Below are 25,317 nucleotides of genomic sequence, written 5' to 3'. Positions count from 1 at the left end.
TCTGTGCCAAACCACAAATTTCACCTTTTCTCCAAGTACAGGAGCAGATCAAAGAACTGGAGAGGAACTGAGGCCCCACTGACTGATTTTGCAGGACAAGATGCAGAGCAGCTGCAGTAAATCTGCATTTTGGCCACTGCCCAGGTGTGCTCCAGGTAATCCCTCCTGCAGAGACCCTGGCTGGGGCAGGAATTTGCTGTCTGTTCCCTGGGATGTGTGTGGCAGCTCACTTGTCTAAAGCCAAACACATCCAAACCAAAGATTTGCTCCAAGCCCTAAACTGGGGAATTTATCTTTTCATGCCCTTTTCTTACACACAACACACTGAGGTGTTTTTATCATCTCCAAAACATTTTTCCTTGGTCCTTTAATGCTGTACATGTGTACCAGGTCATCCTGCTCAAGCTTGTGGCAGCATTAGCAGAAGGAGCTGAGTGCCCAGGAGCAAAGAAGTTGGGTTCTACCTTCAGGAGGAGGAGGAGGAAGAAATTCCTGGCACTGCTCACACCTGGCAGGGTCCCCTTGGTCCCCTCTTGTGTCACAGCCACTGCTGCATTTCCAGCCCAAAAGGAACTGAACAAAGCTCATCCCAAGATAATTCCCCACGCAGAAGGAAACCACAGGGAAAACCTTGCTGCTGCTCAGAGAGTCTATTTTAACATATTGGCATTTGATATAAATAAAATAAAAGCTGTTCAGGATTCATTGTTCTGTCTGCTGGGTAATGAACACCAACATGATAATTACATCAAAATTGATTGGTTTAAAAATGTCTACTCTAATTAATTTATTATAATACTTATAGGGCAGTTTCAGACAAGCTCTAGTGCACCAAGGATTAAATGTCATTCACTTGCTGTGCCCAGGAGGCCGCACACACACCCATCTGTAGAGAACGGAAATCAAAATCCAAATCACAAATTAAAAGTCAGAATCATAGAAATCATCACAGAAAGGCTTGGGTTGGAAGGGATCATGTAGTTCCAACCCAACAAATAAGTTTAACTTTTTTATTTCCTAGTCCTAATTTTCTTTGCTCTTAGTATTATGTGGACATTTTTTTATATTTAACTTTCTCCTTTTTTATCTTTTTTAAACAAGGAAAGGGAAAGATGAGAGATCTCTGAAATTTCAGCTCATAGCCTCCTTTTTTTCCGCCTGATGGGAAAACCTGGCTAGGGATTTCCCTGTTTATCCAGGCTGTGGAAGAACAGCTCTTCCGTGAGGTGGGAGTTTGGACAAAAGCAGTAAATAAAGATTTTCTAACCCAGTAATTGAAGCATGTTGATTTCTTAATTTTCAGATACTTTGCTAACTAATTCAGGCCACGAGAATACATTATCATTTCTGCATTTAGAATTGATGTGTTCCAGCTGTGACCTGACCACACTGAGCTGGGCTTTTCAGAACAAACTCCTGATTCTGGCTCTGAGTCACAGCCCACCAGCCCAACTGCTGACATGGGAAGGGTTCATTCACAGAGTATAAATATGCCCTTCCACTCAAATATATTGGCTGGAAAATACCAGGCAAGTGGAGATGTAAGAGGAAAAAAGGATAAATCAAAATTCTCAGAATATTTGATCATTTGTCTGACTCTTAAATTGCTAACCTCAACTCAGTTTGGAAAGTGCACAACCTACTGTGAGGGCAAGAGTTTTCCTTTTAGAGAAAGTCAGTTTACATTTCATCAACTGAACACAAGCTTTATTTCCTTTTTGTTTCGAAGCAGGAAAGCGTAATGCCACAAAGACCAAAAGCCCTCTGTTGGTTTATAAAAAACTGCTGTGCTCTGAGCAAGAGCTTGGCCTGCCTCGGAGTCCATTAATAGCTATCTGTACCAGAAAGACAGTCGTGTATTTCTGTTTGTTTCTGTTCTCCAATTCCTCCCCTCCAAAGGCTAAATTGTGCTGCTTCTAGTAAAGATTAAATAGCAAGCAATTCAACTTCTGGCACTACACTTTCAAATGCGAAAGAGGTTATGTCATGCAAGAAGAAAAGGGTTTTCTTTGGGATTGGGCATTCTTCTTCTTTCATGACACAATGAAAGGGAAGGGGGCCTTTTAAAGCTCTGTGACATTATCAAACTTTGCCACAGTCACGCTGTGTGAAAGCCCTGCACATCACTGATGCTAGGGAGAGACAGGAAATGATAATGAAAAAATCAGTATTAATTGCTCGCGGAGCCAGGATCTGTTCCATGCCCGTGTACAAATAACTGCACAGCTCTGCCTCATTGCCCGTGGTACTGGAGCAGGGGAAAAGTCACTTTCATACCCTGGTTGTTTACTCTGTAGAGTTACTCAGTGAATAGTAAGACGAATCTGAGGTACAGCAAGTCAGCAAATAAATCACAACTGACAGGTTTTTTATTTCAGTCACACTGTGGTAAATTCAAATCATTCTAATGAAGTCAGCTGTGCTGCTCTGGACTGACCCATCATCACACAGAGCGGGACCAGCGCCGTGTTAATTTAACAAAGAGAAAAGATACACTGATATATTTCTGCAGATCTGGTGATATATAACTTACATCCTTCATTAATAGTTCCTATTCAACGCATTTAATTAGCATTATGATAAACTAACCAAACTGCCTACAGTGCAACAAACAATCTGAGCTGAGGCTGAGCAGTTAAAGCTCTCTGACAGCTCTGACCGCCCGCAATCCTAATGGCCAGTCTGGCAATTAATGTTCGCTCATTCATCACCACTAATTAACTTCATTGATTTTTAACACTGGGATTTCCACATTAAAGCGCGCTGCAAGAAGCACCACATTTGTTATGATATAATATTCAGAGGAAATGAAATAAAAGAAGTGCTGTGTCAGGAGACAAAACCACCATTTAGGCCAGGATGTTAAGTTACACCAAAAATTATGCATTGATCTTCAGTGGCTTTTATTTTAATCATCTGCTCTCTTGAGAAGGAAATGGCAACTGTTTGTTACATGGACAGGAGACAAAAAAAGACAGAGTTTAATGAATGGGCTGCAAGGTTCCTTTGCAGGTACACTGCTCTTGCATAAACTCCATCACTTCAATACAGCCTGAAATAGCCACAGTTCTATTGGCAGGACCACGGAGAAGGTAAATAACGTTTTTAAGAAAGGATCTAAAAGGTGTTAAGGTTCTGCATCGGTTTAATCTGTAGAAATGGAGGGGAAGATGGAGGAGATAAAGATTTTACTCAGTTTCTCTAACAGGTATCTGAAATTTCCACCATATAAAAAGATAATATAAGAATTACAATACTAATCAGGCATGGAGACTGAGTCTGAAGATGCAGAACCAGTCAAGAAAGAACAAACTATCAAAAGAAATTAAAGTTGCACTGCATTGTTGGACTGACTTGTGCAGGTAGATCAATAGAGCATTGACAACATATTTCTATGCCAGGAACGTCCACTAAAAGCACATGGTTTCATTGAGCTGGATGTTCTCAATAAAATATAAACTATCACAGAGCAAAGAATGGAAGGAAAAATACCCTGTTATTTCTTTAAAGAGTGTTTGTAATAAACTAATGATCCGGACTGATTCTAGTGGATTAGAGTGGTCCTGCCTGTCACTTGACACTGATTTACTGTATAAACTTAAGCAAATCCTGTTCCCCACAAGTCTCAGGCTTTCCTCCACTTATAAATTTTAAAAACTGCTCTTGAAGATTTTTCTTTTTATGAGAAGGGAGGAGAGTATTTCAGGGTGCAAATGAGGACATTTTACAGCATAATAAATCATCAATAAATGCAAAAAGAAATTGGGTGAGGAAAAGTTTTGTGTCTGGCAAACTTCTAGAGCCTTTTCCACAGGCCAGTTACAGATAGTTTGAAGGTGACACCAGAGAGAACATAAAAGAAGAAGGTACTTTCTCCTGAATTTCAGCTTAAAATACAAGCTGAAAAGCAGCAAATTCATGGTGCACAGGAGTCACTGAAGCTCTTCCAAATCTCCCATGAAAGCTGTGCTTAGCTTTCTAAACAGGGAACACAGAAAGAGGATGTACTGCATACAGAGCAACTCAGTGATGGTGCAGCAGCCACGCAATATTTTCTGTAAGAATTACATAAAAGCAAACACATGAAGATGTGCAAGATGAAAAGTTGTTCATCTGTGAAGTAAATGCCCAGTATTGTGTCTCCACTTCCTGCCTTGGGATGACACAATCAACAAGGCTTCCTTTGTGGTTTAAGTTCTGCTTGATTGTACATTAATGCACCAGATAGGACTGAATCATCTGTTCTTGTCTGCAAGTGCTGCTGAGGATTTATAGCTCTACAGTGGGAAGCTACAAGTGATGTGTATGGGCACAGCTGAAAAGAAGAAAGGCAAGGTCATCCACAAACAGCAGGCCTGAAAAAGGGAGGCAGGAATATTTGAAAGAGAATTGATTGTGGGGAAGATATTAATAAATATATCACAGAGTTTCCATTATATTCTGATCATTCAAACCATTATGAGGCATGGAACAGGAAGGCTTTGGTCTAGGGTCACTTGGTGCAGAAGTTCAGGATTAATTTCTTTAGTGTCCAAGGACTGTCTCAGTCCCAACCTGCCCCTTTCCCAGCACAGCTCCAGAATTCCCTGCTGGAGAGGCCTGCGGAGTTGCTGAAGGATGGGGAGGCACTCTCCACAAAGCAGGGACGTGTCACAGTGAGAGGAATGTGAACTCATAAACTGATGTCCTTTCAACATACAGAGATGGGGAGATTTTGCAGGAAGCTGCTTTTTATCAGTGCTCAGGCAGGCCAAGGGTAGATCAGATCCTGAGCACACGGATTTTTTGGATAAGGTGTGTGAAACAAAGGACAAACAAACTTTAAGCAGCTTGGTGACACAGATGCCATCATTTAGATCTTTTAAAGTTACTTTTTTTCACATCTTTTTTGTGGCCCTGGAATTTCTTTAGGATTCTGGATGGCTCTGTTTGCAAAGATATCTCCCAAGGCAGATTCTGTGTGGATCAGAGTTCAGTTCAGGAGTTCACAACGCTTTTTCCTTTGACATTAACTGACTTAGGGATCTATTAAAAGTAAACATATAGTGAAGTGCTTTCCTGTAGACCTACAAATTACAGAGCAAGCCAAGAATCCACCCAAGGAGAGCCACTTTGTTTTATTCACTCGGACTGGACTCTCCTCAGAACCTGTATGGACTAATCTGGGAGTGACTGAGTATTTCCCAGTCTGGAATGGGGAATAATAGAATAGCTAAAAATAATATTAAAAATTCCCCATTTTGAAATGGGCAATAAGACTGAGAACATCTGCTGAAGAAGATAAAACTAAAAAGACACCAGAACAACTTTCCTCTGGTTTTTCTCAGTTACACCTTCCTGAGCTGCTGCCTCAGTGCAAGTTTTGCCCCAGTGAAGACCAACTAAATTTCTTCTATCGTCATTCCATGAGAAAAAAAACCTCCTGTGACATCCTACTGAAGTCTCAGTCCAGTCTCAGAGGTTTATATTGAACCCAGCCTGCTCTAACACAGCCACATGGCTTTGCCTGCTCCTTTGTTCTCATCAAAGGCATTTCGAGGTGGCTTCCACGGCAGAAAGTGGGGCAGTGGTGCCTCTGACAGACTGGAAAGCAGCAGAGGGTGGGATGAGCCCCGCCTGCGAGCTGGACACAGGCACAAACCAGGAGCTTTTGCCAATCCTACACAATGTGGTGCATTTGCCCCAGGAAAAAAAGATGCTTCCAAACAACCCAGTGCAATCTTTGCTGTGCAATGAACTGAATCGAGATCTGATATTGAATGACATTCCATCAAGAGCAGGAGAAGCAAAGAACTGACTCAACCAGGCAGACTCAGCCTTCCTTGGGTGCACCAAACATCTTGTGGTGATTGTCAGAGGAGAAAGAGGAGGAGGAGGAGGAGGAGGAGGCAGCTTCCTCTAGCTCAGAATAACACAAGTCCATCAGCTGAATGTGAAGAGTTCCAGAGTTCCCTGAGCTGTGTCTGTGCAGCCCTGGCTGTCACATTCTTCATGGAACTCTACAAAACCTCCGGGGGGTGCAGGGGACACAGAGAGAACCCAAGACTTTAGCACCATCAGCAGCCTCAAACAAGGAGCTTTTGGTAACCAAAGAAACACTTTCAACATCTCAGCTTTGTCATATAAATTTGAGAATATTCCCCTTATGATCTGAAATGACTTGAAGTTGTCATGGGCAAATCTACCTTTCTCTGCTGCTGGAGAAAAGCACACTGCAAAGGTCATCAGCTCCTCACACGGAGTTTAGAAGCCTTCAAAACCCAGAAAATGCCTCCTGTTTGTGGTAAGGTCTCATGGGGTCATTATAACTTTTAGGTACTGGTGTAATTTGGGGTTTTTTATTCTGTTTTGTGCTTAGAAAAAAGACATGATTTTACATTAACCCTACAACTGAGTACTGACCCCAAAATCTACAGGAAGCTGCTGATATTCCCATTGCTGTCACGTGCACTGCACCATCTATACCTAAATATACCTACTATGAACAGTTTTGTCAGCAATATGGAAAAAATGGCCTTTCTTTAACCAAATAAAGGGAGTACCGTTGAATCAAAACCACAGACAATAAAATCTATTGAATAATCTATTTTTATGTATATACACATGTACACAAAATTTCTTTTATATATAAATGTAAGTGTGTTTCTATCTCCTATTTTCTCCTTTAACTCCCCTGCTCACAGACCTTAGAACAATCCTTCTATTTACATGAAGAACTTACAAGAGTGTAATTTTCCTGAAGATTTCTCTCCCATAACAGAGGATGTCTATTTGAAATATTTCCTCATGATGACCAGAAAAGCATCACTCAAAGTATTCCAAGGTTCCAGCGGATGGTTCAAAGATAATTCACTCTAAATTATGCCTGCAAAGTATGTCCTCATTTGCAAAAGAAACTGTAAATGATGTAAATCAGAAGTGCTCATCTTGTCAGTCAGTTCTACATTTACATCCAAATAACCAGGTGTTTCTTAAAAACATGAGTGTCAATGGAGCCAGCAGGTACACTCAGATACAGTTTAACTGATGTATTTTAAATGACTGGAAATGTGCTTTTCTGTATTCTGACACCAGTACAACTGCTCCAGGAATGTGGAGTTTAATATTGGAGCAGAGTTTTTGAGAGCACCAAGTGGTGCCTTTTCCTCTTGATGTGCTGCTGCATTAAAAGGAATTATGCATGTGAACTTGGCCACAGCAAGGAGAGACCTCGTCTTGTACTGGGCTGGATTTCATTATCGAGATAAAGTTTGGAATAAAATGAAAGCAGGAAAAAATTTGTAACTCCAGGGACGAGGAAGACCTTCAGTAATGATGTGTTTCCACCTGAAATCTTACACCTAAAGCAACTGGAATGGTCCTTTTAAAGTCCGTTCCGTATTTTTGTCCTAAATGCTCATTTCCTCTGCACCACTGAAGAATTCAGTGAGGCAATAAAATCACCAAAGTAGACCAGGACAAAATGTAAATTTTAAAGAGCCTTAGAAAGCCCGGGAAGGCTCAGAATGTGTGGGACACAAGGAAGGAGGAGTACCTGGAAACACAAACAACATAGGAATATGTACAACTTCTTTTGATTAACTTACAGTAATAGGCTGGGAATTTGTACCAAAAAGAGATTAAAATACAAGCTAAAAACTAGAAACACCTCAAGTGCTTTGTTAGTTCTGTAGGGAAGTGAATTAAGAGAGGTAATGGCAGATTTTCAGATTAAAATGAGTGTATTTTCTGAGACAAAGGCATAGGATATGCTTTTACCAGTGGCCAAAACCATGGTCCTTGTATGAGGCACAACATTTCCTCCAGGTACAGGATGTTCAGGGAAGGATATTTCTGGCTATTTCTAAGTTAGAAGTTATTCAGTTGAAGAACAAAGATTTTGCATTTAATTTGGAGCTGACTGGAAAATGTTATTGAGTTATCCCCTAACCAGATTGAAAATACAGCAGCAAAATCAAATCATGGGATGAGTTTCATGCTCTCTTACAGAAGTGCTTTAAATTTGCTGAAGTTAATGGTGTCTCTGCTGAATTACATCAGCTTTTTAGCTCTAAAAGAGCATACTAGTATAAACTAAAGCATTATCAACTTCTTATCAGCAATCTCCTTGTCTCCTCCTGGCTGCAGAGCCAGAAAGGAAGAGTCTTGTTTTAGACACAGCCCAGTGAAGCAAGCAGACCCCTACACACTCACGAAGTCAAAGCTCAGAGTGATAAAAGACCTGAAATCCTGCTAGATTCCTTGACAGCTCTGAAAGGAAGAAACAAAAAAGTCGACAGAAATGATTGCTTTTATCTTTAAATGTTCTGAAAGCTGTGATTATTCTTCTTAAACATAGATCTGTCATCTAGATCATTTCCATCCTATTCTCTGGCCTATAGCTCTGGTGGTGCTGAGCTAAGAGATCCCTGGAAAGCGCCTTGGATCTGCCCATGTACACGTGTGTGAAATACAAAGTTATGTTTCGTGTCAAGGAAATGAAGAAAATCTGTGTAATTGTAGTTGTAGAACACAACAATGGGACAGTTATAAAAGATGAGTTCTAATAAACAGCTGAGGAAAGCATAGAAAGAAGTTTTTGAATAAATCTTTTGCTTACAATTATCTATTATAAGTCTCAAGCTATTCTGCAATGTGTCCTTTAATTATAACTTTAGAAGCTTGCTTTGTATTAAAGAATTTTAAACTGTAGTTTTAAAGTGCAAAAAGGTTTTTTTTAGACAAAAGAAGGAAATAAGGAGGGGGCTCAAGCCTCACACAAGGTAGGAAAACACCCTAGACATGAAGATATGACTTCAACTCACTGATTTATGGCTCCTGGAGAGGAAAACTGGACATCAGCATTGGAGATTGATGGACTTGAAAATAGAGATGGGACCCCACATCTGGAAGCCAGATCCCACCACCTGGAAAAACATATCCTGGAAGTACATCCTGGAGTATTGAAATATCAGAATAGATCACAATAGTCTATAGAATTATACAGGACAATCTATAGATTTATGGCTGTTAGGTATTGAATTGTGATGTTAAAACTAGAAATGGAAACTGCTGAGAAAGCTTATGAATATGTATAAAATACCATCAAATCCAGCAATGGGTGTGCAGTTGGAAGGGAAAACCCCTACCACTGTACCCAGCGCTGCCTTTTTGCTCACACTTTACCATGTTAATTAATTAATTATTAAATTGCTGCTTAATATATTGGCCGTGTCAAGCGTCTTATTTTTAACACGTGGAATTCCCAAATGCCACTTTCTGTGTTACAAACCCTCAACAGTCCCAGTCCGGGTCTGAAACTCTCTCTGATTCAGGCAGTGCCAAAAACTACAGACTCAAGGGCTGGGAATCAGAAAATCTCCACATTTAGAATTCTGCTTTCTGGAGTTCCAGCCAGATGATGAGCAACGTCTTTACATCTCTGCTTTCCACTATTGGCAAGCACAGGTTTTCCCTGGTATTTATCCCTGTGCTAACTGCCTTTCACAGGATTCCATGATAAAAGAAGTGGGCTACTGCAGGGATTTGACACACATGGATGTGTGTACCCCAATCCTGGCACTACTCTAGTCTTGCCAGAAATAGAAAGCCCCTGGCAATGCAATTCTTTAAAAAGTAAATTTGGAAGGAATAAAAAGTGGTAATTAACTGCCCGATATAAATGGCTCTGGACTGAATACAAGCTGGTTTGATTACCTAACAAATAAAATCACCTTCTGAGGTGATAACCCAGTTCATAAAGCTGGAAAGAAAAATACTGATTACAAAGTTCTTGCAGTGGTGCACCCTTCTTCACTGAGGCCATGGCTTGAGTTATCCAAGCAGAGACACAACCCCAGCTCAAGAACTCCCACCTGGGGCTCCCTTTGCTGCCAGCAAGCCTTGGAAGCCTCGTGCTTTTCCAGGAGGAGGCAGAGATGCTCCTTCCCTTCACCTGTACCTCACAATGGACTGGATTATAGGCGAGGGCTGACAAAAAGGGAGAGCCCAGTTCCTCCTGCTAAGGGACTGGTTTGATTGTTGCTGCAGGTACTGGAAGGGCAGATGAACAACGAGCTTGTGGGGACTGGGATCTGTGTAAATGACCTGGGAACTGGGAGACTTCTGCTGTCTCGGTAGGTTTGTTGTTACAAAGACATTTAAACATGAATGTCAGTCCCTGGATAGTTTGGCTTTCCTCAGCAGCTTCCCTGAGCTCTCACCTCCCAAATCCTGGGACACTGTGGCCACAGGAATTCCACATGCCACTACATCTGTGCAGGAACTGTCCCCAGCCCAGTGAGCCACACCTCCCGTGTGCTCACAGAGCATCCCCAGCCAAAAAAGGGCTGCAGGAGAACATCTGGCTGCTCCTGCCCTCTTTTCCTGCTGATTTCACCCACACGAGCCTGGTAAAACCGCTGAGTCTCCAACTTCCAGAGAAGGGAACTCGGCTCAATCATTCTCTTTTCTGTTGAACATGTTTTGTTTGATCATAACAAATCAGCCCAGTGTGATGTAAACGAGCTGATCTTAATCAGCAGTGTACTAAATATCCATGTGACATCTGCATACATTGTTGGTTCCTGCCTGCTCTGCATGCACAATTTAATTAGATGAGTAATAAACGTGTCAAATTTATCAATGGTGTAAAACATTTGACTGCAGTGAATTTACGTCCTTGATTTGGATTGTTCACAGGAGCCTTATTATAGCTAACATGGCTTACCTATTTATACTAAAAAATTAATAATTATCTTCTTGCTTTTACATTGATTTGTCCAATTTTCCAGGAGAGAAATACAATTAACCACAAATAAGAAGAAAACACCTCAAAGTTGACTGATGAGAAGTTGTTTAAAGATACTCAGTTCAATCAGGCTAAAAGCATTCTTTCTTTGTGGCAACAGCACTTTCCAAATAAAACCTGAATTGTGGCAGGAGGAAAGTGAAAACTCAACCACAAGTTGAGAATGGATTTGCCATAATTCCATCTATTGATTGTGATTGAGCATTATATGTAACCAACATGAATTATTTGTTAAATTCCTAAGAAATAAATATATTTTCTCAAAAGCTCTTTTATTTAACAGAATTTTGAGATGTGAGTCAGATCCTGAAGTGGCTGTATGTGAATATGTTTAAAACTTGTGCTTAAGTTGCTAAAATGTTCATCCCAGCCACACCAACTGAACAATTCCTTTGAATTGAGTTGGGTTGGAATTAGGCCCAATAAACTTCTCTACTTCCAAAAATCATAATAGATAATAGAATTGACTTGCACCAAAGTTTATTACACAGCCACTGGACACAAATGCACTCAACATAATCAAGTTGCTACTTCTCATATTTTAATTATAGGAAAAGCATTGTGAAAGTCAGACTTCCATTAAAAATAGGCAGTTTAATAAGACCTAATAATAAAAATTTTATCAATAGGAATATTCAGAATTAACTTCCTGTGTACAAATTAGATTTCAAATAGCAGGTTCATTTCTCTGGTGATCTAATTTAGGTTTTGGTATCAAACAATGTCTCAAACACATAAGAAAATCTCCTATGGTAAATTTTCATCCCTAATGTTTTCCAGCTGGTCTCTAATAACTATTCCTAATTGTACTTGTTAAAAAGTGGATTTATGAGTCTCAATTAGACTGGTTTTACTTATGCTACAGCAATTTCCAGTATCAACCAAGACTATTTCAAGATAGAAAAAAGTTTTATGTGGATGAAAGAATAATTATGAAAATAAAAAGAAAATGCCTTTTATACAATTTAATTCTCAGTAATTCTATTTCAATAATCCCAAACAGAAAATACAGCATGTAATAACCATTCTGGGAACTTTGTTCATTCCACGAGTTACAAGGTACTTTTATTACCAGGATATTCACTTTGCTTCTGTGCCCTACTGTGAGCATAAAGATTTACATCATTCTCAGTGAATCTATTTTAATTTTCTTTGCAAACTTAATATCCTGATTCAGCAAAGTATTGAGATGGGAGCTCACCCTGAGCACACACTGAAGACCCCAGCCAGTGTAAATGCTCCTGGCATTCATGCAGGGCTTCAGCAAACTCACCTTGCAGGTGACTCAGTCTCCAGCAGGTACCCAGTGTCCTTTATTCAATCATTTTGCTGACCAATGTCCTCAGTTGTGGAATAAAAGCTCCAGGACACCCCTGCCAAGGCCTGTGCCCCTCCCACGACTAGCACAGACTCTGATCCCAGTCCTCACCCGCTCTCAGTACAAACACCCCATGAAAAATTTTGTCATCCTCCTGTGAACTGGATTCCTTAGGAGAGCCTTCCCATCCCCTCAGCTGTGGGACTTCATGGAATCACACCAGGGAATCCTGGTGAGAACAGACCTTGAGGCCCTTCCCATCCCACCCCTGCCATGCAGGGACACCTTCACTGTCCCAGGCTGCTCCCAGCCCTGTCCAGCCTGGCCTGGGACACTGCCAGGGACCCAGGGGCTGCCACAGCTGCTCTGGGCACCCGTTGGTAAACGTGACTCTGTGCCTGCCATGCCACATTTATGGCGAAGCAAAACTTGCACAGTTTGATAGGACACAAAAATACAAGTGACATAAACTATTTTAGACAAAAGTATCCCATCTATGGGCAGAAACTTCTGCTACAAGCACATTTTTGCTTACAGTCTCCTCCAGCTTTCCTAATGACCAGGTAGTGGCTATTCCTTGGGAGTCACCATATGCTCCATAAATAGTGACTTATGTCTCTGAGTAACATTCAGATCTCTGGAAATGCCCAGGAAATCACAGCTGGAGACCAAGACCCTCCTGCATCAGAAGGAAAAGCAGGTTCTTCCATGGCAAGTTCTGAAATCCAAAGTCAATATCCCTAATGGAATAACCACAACCATTCTGTCAGCCAAGACAAGGGACTGGGCTGGTTGATTCCTGCACGTTTCCTTCCCTTGTGAGGCTGAATATAGATACAAGAATGTTATTTTTACAATCTTACAACACTGTCTGTTGTTGCAGCCAAACACTTTGGCTTGAACATTTGACTTTAGATATGTGTTAAGCAATGCACAATAAATTCTCACCCAAAAGAAAGAGAAATACAGGAGCACGTGCAAGGCAAGCTCTGGGCACAGAACAGTTAACACAGGCCTCCTGTCCACTCCACGTTTTCCTTAAAAGCTGCTGTGAAAAAAGCTGATTTCTCCCCAGAAGTATCATGATTGAAAGCAGCAACTTGAAAACAGCAATATTTTTATGGGCTCCTGTGAAGAGGATTCTCCAGTGCTCAGTAGGGTGAATCCAACCTTCTCAAAAACACTGATCCCATTATTCAGTTTTGGTAATTAAAATGTTTTCTAAATGATTGTTCCCCAGCAGGAGGAAATTGATTAATTTTAATGCATTATTGTATTTTAGCACGGAACAACGTTGTCTTTTTACTCCTCTCCTCTTGTTCTCACCATTTGCAGATGAATTATTTAGATGTGAAGATTTGTCTAATGTGTTTGACGTGAAGCTTTAGGGAGCCAGTGGAGGAACCCAAGGAGGGCCTCATCATTTATGAGTTCTATTTATTTCTATTTGGATATTGATTAGCACAGCACATATCACGAGGAAGTGGCTTGACTAAGAGAACATAAATGTGACTTTAACAGAATTTACATATTTAGAAATGCATTTAGGAGTTCCATTATACGGAACTGCTGCTTTTTAAAACAAGTTGTTTCATTTGGTAGGGATAGTTTGGGGTTTGTTTTGGTTTCTAAATTAGGCAACAGAATCTTACTTAATTTAAATATATTTTAATGACACTGAGCAGCATTTACCAGCACAGTGCCTCTTTGTTTAGGTCCAAATTCTGAGTCCTTTGAAATACACTCATTAACTTCAGCTGGTTCTCAGTGAGGCTGTTAATGACTTACAAGTGTTAGAAAAGCTGAAGCAACAGACACCTGGACAGCTGACATCAAACACTGGTTCAAAACCAGAGCCTGTCCCAGCTGAAGAAAAGAAATGTATCTCACAGTTCTATCACAGCAAGCAATATTTTAAATAATTAGAATTATTTCATGCTTTTGTTCATCTTCTGTGGCATTTTGAGCAGAATCAATGCTGCCACAGGTGACCTAACACTAAATGGTTTCTTGAAACAGTGTTTTTCCTGCTCACAAAATTTTTTAATGAAAGCTTCTGTTTGAGTATAAATTACAAGGGAAATCCAATATGATTTTATCAGAGAAGAAAAGTCTGTTTACATATCCAGTTCTATTTTCAAGCAGACATCAGATAGCTGAGAAAACAATCAGATCTTCTGGAATGAAACTATGATCATCAATTGCACAAAATACAACAACAAACTGGAACAGAACTACTTGGCTTTGGACTTAGCAGCAACTGGCAGCAGTCACCTCCATAAAATTAAGAGAAATGAGCAGAGCAGTCTGATCTATAGCTAATGCAGGACTAATTTGCCTAGGGATGCCTACAGTGCTCCCAAGAACTTTGCACAGGATCTTGGAGCACTCTACAAATATGTTAAGATTTAAAAAAATACCAGGAGCATTAGCATGCTCAGAAAATAGAAGGCACTGGTATTAGAGGCAGCCTTTGACAAAGCCAAGAACAGGCTTCTCCTTTCCTGATCCTATAATACATCACTTTTTCTGGCACTGGATTTATCAAATAAACAATGTTCATCATAACATTTATTACTTAATACCAAATTTACTAAAGTGCTCAAGGGTCTCAAGCAGAATGAAGGCCTCTATATTTTCTGTAAAGACACCCAAAGAAACTGTGTGTCCTTAAATACTCACTGTCCTACATATCTCTGAAAAGTCTCATCTTCAAAGAGCACAAGGTTTCAGAGCAGCTGAATATCTCAGCTGCCAGCACTTCCCACCACTGTGGACTTGGTTTGAAACTCAGTTTGAGAGAGGCTTTAAACACTCAAAAGTGTTGTCCTTCACTCAGCAAACTCATAACACACCAGTGAGCAATGCAGGATGTATTGTTGGCTCACAATGCATAGATTGAAGTCCTGTGTGCAATAGAAAATATTACAGTAGGAAGGGGAATGGCACGAAGACCACCTTCCCCTATTTCCAAACACCTCCATTTCTCATACCTTGGAATAATTACCTTTAGCTAGGCAAGAAGAATTTATTGTTCCTTATTAATTCCTACATAATGAATGACAAGCTACTATGCTAATGTAAGAAAATACTTGTGTCTAAGTATTTTTTCTTGTATGATAAGCAACATGCAACACAAGACTTTGAATTCCTACACAGATGTCCAAGATTTTAGCAGAGAAGAGTCCGGCTGGCAGCTGGGGTTGAGTGTGGAACACAAACACTCCAGCACTGCTCTCTCCTGGGGGTCAGACAGCCTGGATGCCTGGATTATCTAGAAACCATCAGTGTCAGATGCTGGACATTATTCAGTGCAGCAGCATCCTGCTAATTATTCCCCTCTCTTTCTTGTCAAGCAAAAGACTTTTGCACACCATACCCAGATCTGATTCCTTCCTTCACATTCTCAACTCAGTGGTTTTTGAGTGCGCCTTTCATCTGTTGCTGAATTTTATTTACTTGTCTCTTTGTCCCTTCTTGTTTATTTTCTTATTTGTGTTTCTTTTTCTCGCTTTTTTTCTCTATATAAGTGACTTTTTATGTCCTTCCTACCCACACACCTCTGCCTGCCAAGCTATTTCCCATTGCCTTCCTGTTTAACATCCTTTGCCCCTTACTCAGAGTTCCCACATTTTTTGCATTTTACAGATCAGAGCAAGAGGAACAAGCTCAGTTTCCAGGCTGGGCTCAGATCATCCACAAACAATCCCACGGAACATATTTTGAGAAATAAATTTCACTTACATCTTCATGAGCCAGAGTGGTACAATATAAATCAAAATAGAGTAAGAAAAATAAAACTTTCCAGATTCCTGTGGATTGGAATGGATGTAGCACCTGCCTCAACTGTTAAGAACACCTACTCCATTCCCTCGTTTGCTACCTTCTGACCACAAGCAGCAGATGGTATTTTGTCATTGCACAGCCCTCAGTTCCCATAAATCACAATTTCTGCCCTGCAGAATTCATAACCCAGTGCTGGGCAACAAGTGGATGGGTCCTCTCCTGCAAATGAGTCTCCTTCCATGTGCAGCTCACAAATCTTTCTCTACCTTTGTCCGCCACTATTTAATAGAAATGAATAATTTGTATATATAATTCACCACTCCTGTCATCTTGGTGACATTCCCAGTAGCCCCTCACTGCACAGACTCCATCTAATCAACCCTTAATTACAATTAACACATCCTATAGGCTACTGATGTCTTTCCTGTCCAACAGATAATATATAATTTAAGACATTACAATGGCACTAAAGAATCCAACCCAAAAGGACTTCCTGAGGTAATTTGCACTCACCAGCACCAAAGAAAATCGATTTCTTGGAGTATTTAATTTTCAAGTGTTTTGCAGTGTTCTGGCAAAGTTATTACCAGTAGTTCTGGTCAGTGACTGCAGTTACTGTACTTTGCTCCTCCAAACAAATTCTACATAACTCAGTGCAATGACATTTCCAGCTGAAGGATCACCTCGATTAGTTAGGGTCACATCCAAAAGTCATCATCCAGGGAAAGCTTACAGAAAACCAGCAAAGCCATTGCTCTGTGTGCTACCTGCTCAGCTCTGTCATCCTGTAACACTGCAGCTATCAAAACTCAGCACAGCTAAACTGATGCTCAGAGTTACACATGGTAATTTTCAAATTTGTTCGTCCGTTCATTCACCATAAAGTTTTTAGTCTTTCTTTGCAAGTAAAATGAAAACTAGGGATTATTTTGAAAGGGTGGGACCCATCTCACCAAATTGAAGTACAGAAGTTGGGTGCCTGGACTGGTCTGGTCAGGACCAGCAGACTGCCAAGGACTACCTAGACCTCCATGGCAGGTGTCATATTCAGAATGCAACTCATCCTAGAGGTGACAAAACAAACCTCCAAAAGCCAAATCCTTTGCAAAAACCCACAGATATGGAACTCCTCTCTCCTTGGAGTTTCAGAGCATGACTGGTCACACGGTGTTTGGAGAAAACCAAGAATTACATTTTCTGATGCTTGAATTGTGTCTATAAAATAACTGATGGATCCTGTTTGGTTGCTAAAATGCCTGTGTGGAATATGCAGGGAAATTAGAAGAGGAGAAGAGGTGAAGAACATTGCTACATCAGACACTCTTCCTCAGTTTGAGGAATGGTGTTATGACTTTAATGGTTTTGATTTGCCATATCCATTTTAACCCACAGAAGTTAATACAAGTTCAAATTAATCAGCCAGCATTCTTTAAAATTATATTTACAGCTTGTGCATTTAAATGAAGGCAAACAAAAGTAAAATTTATGCTATAATAAAGTATCATTGTTTTAATTCTTTAATAGAATTAAGCTAGCTGTGGTAAGTAGATAAAAGCTCTTTGAATAGTGAAACATTGCTGCAGTTTCTCTTGTCAAGGCTCCTGCTTCTAAGAATATATATGGCTTTGCTGTTCCTTGAGAACCATAAATGGCACAGCGGGTCAGCAAGACAGTTTCCATCTCAGCCTGGATATTTCCACCCAGAACTAGAGGATAATTCAGTCTGCATCCCCAGGTAACCCCAGCCTCTCCCCACTGCTGACAAAGGGCTAAGACTGGACCTCCTCCTGAGAAACAAATTCCATACCTTGTGCCCCACGGCTTGGCCAGGGCTGTGGGATGAAAGGAAAGCTGCATTTCCTGGTGCACTCAGGGAGCAGGAATCACCCCAGCACACAGGGGCACGGGCACTTTTCTGGAGTGACTGCTGTCAGCAGGGACTGGACTGTGATGCACAACTCGTGACACGCTGAGTGTCAGAGAAGTCACCTCCCAGTGTCCTGCGCTGTGCCAACAGCGTGTTGGCTGCTAAATGACTTTACATTCTTCTTTATTTTTCTGCAGAGCTTATTTTAGAAAGGTTGTATATCAATCTGGAAAGTGCTGTGAACATGATGTTATCATAATGGTACCATATGCCAGTTGACTACTTACAAATCATCCATGCTTCCCTCACTTGGTAGATTTTAAAAGCGTGATAAAGAACTTGATTCTCCTCATGCTTACACTGGGTTTATAGTAGTGCACCTCCATGTTTTACACTGGTAAAAAAATATTTGTATCAAAACCTCTACAAAGCTTTAAAGGCTCTTAAAACAGCAGTATCCAAACAATAGTTTGTACTATTCAAGTAATTGGCTCAAAATCAGATGTGAGTGTTAAAGACTCAAACATATAAAAAGTAGGATATGCTCCCAAAACACCTTATCCATCCCTACTATCTATAGAAATAGGTTATATCCTTTAACTAAAGAGCTTTAAAGCTGTTGATTTACCCTCCTGGCTTGGCCCCTTTAGGAGGCCACTGTGAATTCCAATATTCCACCTGATCATTTCTCTATAGCTTTTTCCTACTATCTGTGTTCCAGAGAAATCAGATTTTCATGTGTTCACAACACTCCATAAACCTTGCAAAAAATTATGTTCTGTAAGACTTGTGATAAAGCAGGAGGTTAGCAAAAGTCTAGATCTAAACAAGGAATCCAAGATAAAAGGCTAAGTAAAACTCCAGCTGCATATCTGAGCATAGGAGAACCTGGACCTATTTCCACTCACATCTACCAGTAAAACATCAAAAGAATAAAAACCAAAACAAACCAAGCAAGAAAAACCCAACACAAACTTGTTCACAACTTCCTCACTTGGGCAACCTTTCAGCTGTCATATTCTGGCAAGTTTTATGGTGCTTTTTTGACCCTTGAAAATATTTTTCAGAGTGCCTATTGGCCCTTATAAAATGTTTTTGGTGAAAAAACTAGAAAATGAACTATGTGAAGTTTATACACAGAACTATTTTCCCTCAGCTACTCTCTCTTACTCCTCCTCCAGGCAGAGCACATGTTTAGCAGTGAATTTCATTTCAGCCTCGTGCCTATTCATTCATTCATTCATTAGCCTTTGTTCTCAGGCTGGTACCAGGAGAAAAACTCAGTGCCAGCTCTTACTGCAAAGGGAAAAGCGAGCCCTAAAGTTGTGCTCTTGTTTGTAATCTGGTGTGAGTTGGGTGAGCTCTTCACTCCTGCTGCATTTCTGTGAGCGGGCTAAGTGGTGACCTTCATCTTGTACCTCTGTGCCTCGCTCAGAAAGAGGATTTCATACAAATTTCAGTATTTCCCTTTAGAGCAGCAGCCAGAGCAGAGGACCTGCCTGGGGGGCTGAGCTCCACTGGGCAGATACAAGTGTTTGTAAACACACCCATCCTGGAGAATTCTGTGCTTGGTTTGGGTCATCCTGACCAAATGCCTCAGACTCTCTGGGCTGCAGCCCACTCTCACAGCTCCTGAGGCTGATCTTCACAGCCCTGTGGGATAGTCTGCTCATGAATTTGGAACTTTATCTGTGATTCATAAGGTAAGGTAAGGGTCACATTCTACAAACTCTCAAACAAAATTCCTCCTCTGTACCTGCACACATTGACTGTAGATCACTCACAGGATTCACAGAGAAGTATCATATGGCTGAATTCTTCTGGCAATCTCAAACAGATTCTGTCTGTGATTTGTCTCCTCTGAGAGTGGCTCTTTTAATTTTCTACAAGCTTTTTCATGTCTCACTCCTTAACATACTGAACTTCCCCACTGAGGTTTCAGTCAGTTTTATGCAAAGGAACGTACGGGTGCCTCTGGCAGCATGGTCAGTCTGCAGGACACAGAGCAATCAGAGGGAATTTTTTCTATCTTTCCATTAATATCTGAACAAGCCTTTCTGGGGGCAAACCATTTATTCCCAATGATAACTGTAACTATTTCTTTGATACAGGGTTTTACATATTAGCCATTTTTTGTAATATGTGAGATAGGGCAGGACACCGGAGCTTAGCAGGGATCCCAAGTGCTATTTGAGACACATGAGGAAAACCAAGATATCTGCACTGGGCTCCAGATGCAGTGTGTGTCTCCCAGGACAACTGAATTCTGGTGGAGAACGGAGACCAGGCAGGATACCCAGGGGAATATAAGGAGATTATGATACCTGAATCCCACAGGCACCTACAGTGTGATCTTAAGTCCATCCCCATCCCTGAAGAAACTCCCAGGGACTTTGGCTTTGAATTGTAACAGACTCTGCCCCTTGCAGCCTCACAGATCCTCTGGATAGGCGAGGCAGGGAGGGCAGTGGAAGTCCCTCCCATGTCTCCAGCACTCCCCTGCAAGATGCAACCAGAACAGACGTATTTGGCTAAGATGACAATACAACAATAAATATATAAACAGGGAATTCAGACCCAAAGATGATGGTTTGGGGGAGCCCACCACACTCTCTGCACCTGGGAGTACAAAAAGGCCAATGGCAAGCACATATGCTGCAATGAGCAAAAGGTAAAAACCAGTGCAGGCACCACACTGCACACTCCCCAGTGCCTGCAGCCCCCATGCTCCGAGAAGAAGACTTATGGCTTTTATATAAAGTAACTGTGAACTCCGTAATGTCTCCATTTAAATTCCCGACCCAGAGATTTGCACAGCAGTACTGCAAAAAGAAGTAATTACATGGAAGCTTTTTAATATGCAATGGTATGCAGCACTTCCCTTTTTAAGCTGAACAACCAAAGTAGTATCATAAATATTATATTTAAATAGTAACCCAAACCACATGGTTTTGAAAACAATAACCAAGCACATGCTTTGCAGGAACACAGAATTAGAAATGATTTCACATACAAGGATAAAAGGTTTGCAAGAATTGTGATCACGCTAGAGAGAAATAGTTTATGCAGGCTGTACTCGAAGGTATTTTCACAGTTCCAATATAATTAACTGTTTTCAGTGATTTATAGTTTTGCTGTATGCATTTGCTTAAATATTAATTCTGCTGCCTGGTGTTTAAAGCACGATGGATTGTTCAAAGTGAAAATGGCTGAGTGCCCCGTCCACAGTAAATATGAGACTTCTTAACAGGGACTGTTGGCTTCTGTTTGATTCTTTGGACTATTAATTTATACTTGATTTTAAAAAACAAGAGATCAAAATAGGATTTTCTCATAAATAAAAAGCTGGAGCAACATAATGCAGCCTAATCTTGTGTATTTAACATCAGCCAATTTGGGTTTTTCAACTAAAATTACAGAATTTCACAAAGTAGGTGACTGGGAATGACTGGAAATAAAGACAACACTGAGACCCTGTTTTGAAAAACAGATCATGGCTACACGATCGTTTTCAATGTTTCATATGTTGAAACACTTTCACCATAAAACTTTTGCAATTCTGTGACAAATATACTCAGGTATCAACAAGAAGCAGCAATAAAACTGAACTCAAAAGTCTGAATACTGAAGAAGCCTCCGGAGGTTGTTACTGAGAAATAAGAACTGGTGCACTTGCCTTGAAACTGATTTTGCAAACATATTTCACACATGCTTCTTAGCATTTATTAACTTCATCAAAGACAATTTCAGGTGTCCCACACCAACTTTAAGAGACTCCAGAGCAGGGCCCATGAACAGCAACTTGCTCATAAACAAGAACAGATTCATGCTCTGTAAAAGATTGGCTAAAATCCAGCCCTGTGATGAGGCTGTTCAGTTGGTTTGGTCACCTTTATTTATAACCAAGGCAATACACCTGAGAGAATCCATCCAGCAGGCACTACTCTGAGAAGGAAAATTTGTGGGATCTAATAACAAAGTAGACATGGCAGGAAGATCCAAACAGCAAGAGGGACAGCAAAGCTCTGCATGGACTCTAGGAGACGTCTAAGCATGGAAAGGATTCTGACTGAGACTCGGCTATCCCAGGATAAATGTTCTCAGAATTCCTTAGCCCAGTGATGTGGAATTGAGACGATGTCCAGTCTAACCTGAGATTGCTATTACCAAAACACAGGACGGAGCATGACCGGGGCGGGATCTCTCCCATCTGCCAGGTCCTGGAAGGCAGACAGGCTGCTCCATTCTAGCTAATTGATGTGTTACATACTTCTGCTCTAAGTCGGGGGATAATAAAGACGTGAACTGCAGCCTTCCTTTTAGTTAACTCCGGACTTTCCTTCTGCTGTGGGGGAGGACGGGCTCAGCAGTGATCACAGGGGCTGGAGATTTAAATCACAAGGAGCGATGGCTGCCTTGGTTTCAGCTATCGATGCTCTCTCTGCGCACCTCTCCGGATCAATCGGGTGCCCCGTGCCTGCCCTGAGTAAGCGGCAGCAGATAAACACAGCCTCACAAGTGCGCGCTGGCCCTGGGACCTCAGCTGAGCGCTGCACTCGGGAGCTGACACTCCCAAACTTCTCTCTTTGTTAGGAACCATCTGGCAGCGTGGCCAGAGTCCTGCCTAGGCAAACGAAGGCAATGTTTGGCAGCAGCGAGTAGCACCAGCGAGAGTGAGATTCCACCCCCTTCCCAGGCTCTAGAAACGCAGGTGTCGCTTACACACTGCATCCTACAACTTCTCCCTTCCCCAAACACCTTCTCCCACCACGAGCCCCGGCAGGTACAGGCAAGGGAAGGCGCCACAATCCGAGCAGCGAGGCGCCAGCCCGAGTCCACTCGCCCGTGCCGCGCAGCAGCCCCAGGACGGGGACACGCGGGGACACGAGGGGACCAACCCGGCAACCATAAGAAAGTTCGTGCCGATACAACACCCCAGTAAACCACGCGGGGGGGAAGCAGCGGCTTCCGAGGGAAGCGCTGATAGGGGAGAGTCCTAATAAAGCCGTAAGATCTCACCCACGCACACATCTCCCAGCTCAGCACTTCCAAAAGCACCAACGAGAACACAAAGATTGAGGGAAGGGACTGGAGAGAGACTGCCTCCCCCCGGCTCGTCCTGGTGCTGGGCAGCTCCAGGAGGAGCAGGGCAGGGGCTTCGTCCCTCGCAGCCCGGGGTGCAGAGGATGCTCCTTGCCCCGCGGCAGCGCCAGGAACAAACGGGGCGTGGGGGGCCGCAGCTGCGGGCACGGGGCTCCGGTGCCGCGTCCCCGGCAGCGCCCAGCGCTTGTCCCGACTCGCACCTACCTCGGCGGGACCCGGGGCCGGCTCCTCGGGGCTGCGGCGAGAGGCGGCGGGGGGAGGCGGCGAGCGGAGCCCGGGCAGCCTCGGCAGAGCCGGGGCCGCTCGCACGGGGACACCGCGCCGGTGCCGCTGCCCAGGACGGGCGGGCGATGCTGCTGCGGGGGACTCCGAGCGCCTCTTTGGCTCTGTTAGGAAAGTTACCGCGGCCACACGACCCACCTTAAACCCGCCTCCCCGCAGGACCCGGGGGAGGGGGAAGGAAGAGGAGGGCGGGAGGAGACGGGGGTGGGGGCTCGGAGCCGTTCTTTTCCCGGCGCAGAACCAAGTCACAGCAGCATCTCTCGGGCAGTCGCTCCGGGATGCAGGGCTGGGCGCACCAGCGCATCCCCGGCTCTCGCAGGCGTTGGGCTGAGGCCGCGCTCCGCTCCCCTCCCCCTGGATTCTCGCTTTGACGTGCGGTACCAGCTTCAGAGCGCAGAAACTTTCCCGTTTGCTGCGGCGCTGACGCTGAATTTTGGCTTATTCGTTTGGTGATGGTTGGTTTGGCATCTCGGTATTTATTTAACCGTTTGTTGTTTCGGGGAAGGGGGTCTGGTCCTGATGCCTTGGGCTTTGTGTATGTGCTTTGGGGTTTTTTCTCTGCCCGATTCAATTAAAATACATTCAGTAGCCCAGAAGGACAAAGAATCAGACTGCCAGCCCGGCAGCCCAGGGTTGCCGCCCGAAGATGAGGGAATGAGGAAGCAAACTATAGCCGAGGCAGAAACACTTGGCGGCTCAGCAGAGGCAGGAGATGGGGGAGAGCACGGCTCCCTGCCTCCTGCAGCTGAGACGCCGCGATCTCCCGAGCAGAGACCTCTCAGACTCGGCGGATGCGCTTACAGGGAGATCACGCAAACTTCTGGAGCCATTTCAAGGTGCCGGGTTTGCGGGCAGAGGCACGCACGCAGCCGGAGCAGCGGGCACACACGGGCAGGCACACGCGGCTCGCAGCCCCTGCACGGGGAGACGCTGCCTGAGCCGATACCACGCGAGATTCAGGGGATGCTAATGGGGAAAAGCGCCGTGGAAAATTTACCTCTTCTCTAGCATCCTCTACCGTCCAGAGCATCTGCCCTTGCGCTGTCACATCGACTGCATCGCTGCTGCTCTCAGTGGCTCAGTGCCACTGCGTGCTCACAGAGGCATCAGCTAGGGAACGAATCGCACCCCGCGGTTGTCATTCTCATCCTGAAAGATGTACCAGAAGTTACAAATGCATAGTGATTAAAATCATTAGACCAAAAGGCTTATGACAGGTGATTTGAACAGCTGCACTAACTTAGCTCTTAGCCAGAAATCTTATGCTTGCACAGGCTTTTCAAGATGAAATGCTCTACTTGTGTTATGTACTATTGCTGATTATATTCTAATTAGAATAACAATGTTGGCTGTGATCCTGCTTTTTGAACATCTCGGTATGTAAGAAACACAAGACCAAGTCCCTTTCTGATCACAGACTAAAATGATTAATAGAACTTTTTTGTCACGTAGCCACACGATGAGTCCCCACATTGTACAGTATTTTATGTCCACATGAGGCTGCCAGAATCCTTTGTCCTGCACTGTGTTTCCTGGTCACGTTCCAGTGCATGACTGCAGGTGATGGCAATGTTTCAAAAAGAACATAGGTCGGGCCAGGATTGGTACATTGGCTCCGTAAGGGACTCCCTGTAACCTCCCAGCCTCCCAAAGAACTCCTTCACTTCAGCACCAGGTTCCCAGCCTTGCCTTGCTGTGCTGTGCTGGTTTGCAGCACTCCCAGGACCTTGCACCAGCCCCCTGAGCCAGCAGCACGGGGCAGTGCAGAATCCCTGGGTGCTGGAGTGGCTGCTGGAGAGATTCCTCCTTCCCACCCCTTTTCCAGGCCCTGTTCTGCTCCTTCTCCTCCTCCACAAGCTATTTTTCTTCATTATCTATGGCTAAGGCAACCTAAGCAGTTTCTGCAGCAGTACTGGTGCCTGAGGTGAATTCCTCGCTATCTTTCTCCACCTGTTTTAAATTCTTTTTTACCAAAATCCTAATGATGAATATCAATAATAAATTAGCAATCGTGTTTATTTATTAAATTATTTTCAATATTTAATACAATTCAATAGATCAAATTTGAATTTGATTTATTGAATAAATAAAGATAATTAGGTTTTGTTGTTTGCCTAAGAATATTAAAAACCACCAGTTGCTCTATACTGATGGCATTATTTAGAACTCAGT

At 42.8% G+C, this 25,317-nt stretch overlaps 1 protein-coding gene across 7 annotated transcripts in view; it reads right to left on the bottom strand.

Annotated features, from left to right (window-relative positions):
* MEGF11 (multiple EGF like domains 11) overlaps positions 1-23,266 on the bottom strand; it is a 251,691-nt gene extending 228,425 nt beyond the window's left edge. For all 7 annotated transcript variants that reach the window (XM_063413057.1, XM_063413059.1, XM_063413061.1 and 4 more), the window contains exon 1: positions 23,068-23,266. The gene's annotated coding sequence lies outside the window, so the exon portion shown is untranslated. The remainder of the gene's footprint in view (positions 1-23,067) is intronic.
* Positions 23,267-25,317: the final 2,051 nt, after the last annotated feature.

This window comes from Prinia subflava, chromosome 15 (genome assembly GCF_021018805.1).
Source record: "Prinia subflava isolate CZ2003 ecotype Zambia chromosome 15, Cam_Psub_1.2, whole genome shotgun sequence".
Lineage (NCBI taxonomy): Eukaryota > Metazoa > Chordata > Aves > Passeriformes > Cisticolidae > Prinia > Prinia subflava.
The sequence above is the reverse complement of the archived record's forward strand: the minus strand, read 5'-3'. Positions and strand labels throughout refer to the sequence as shown.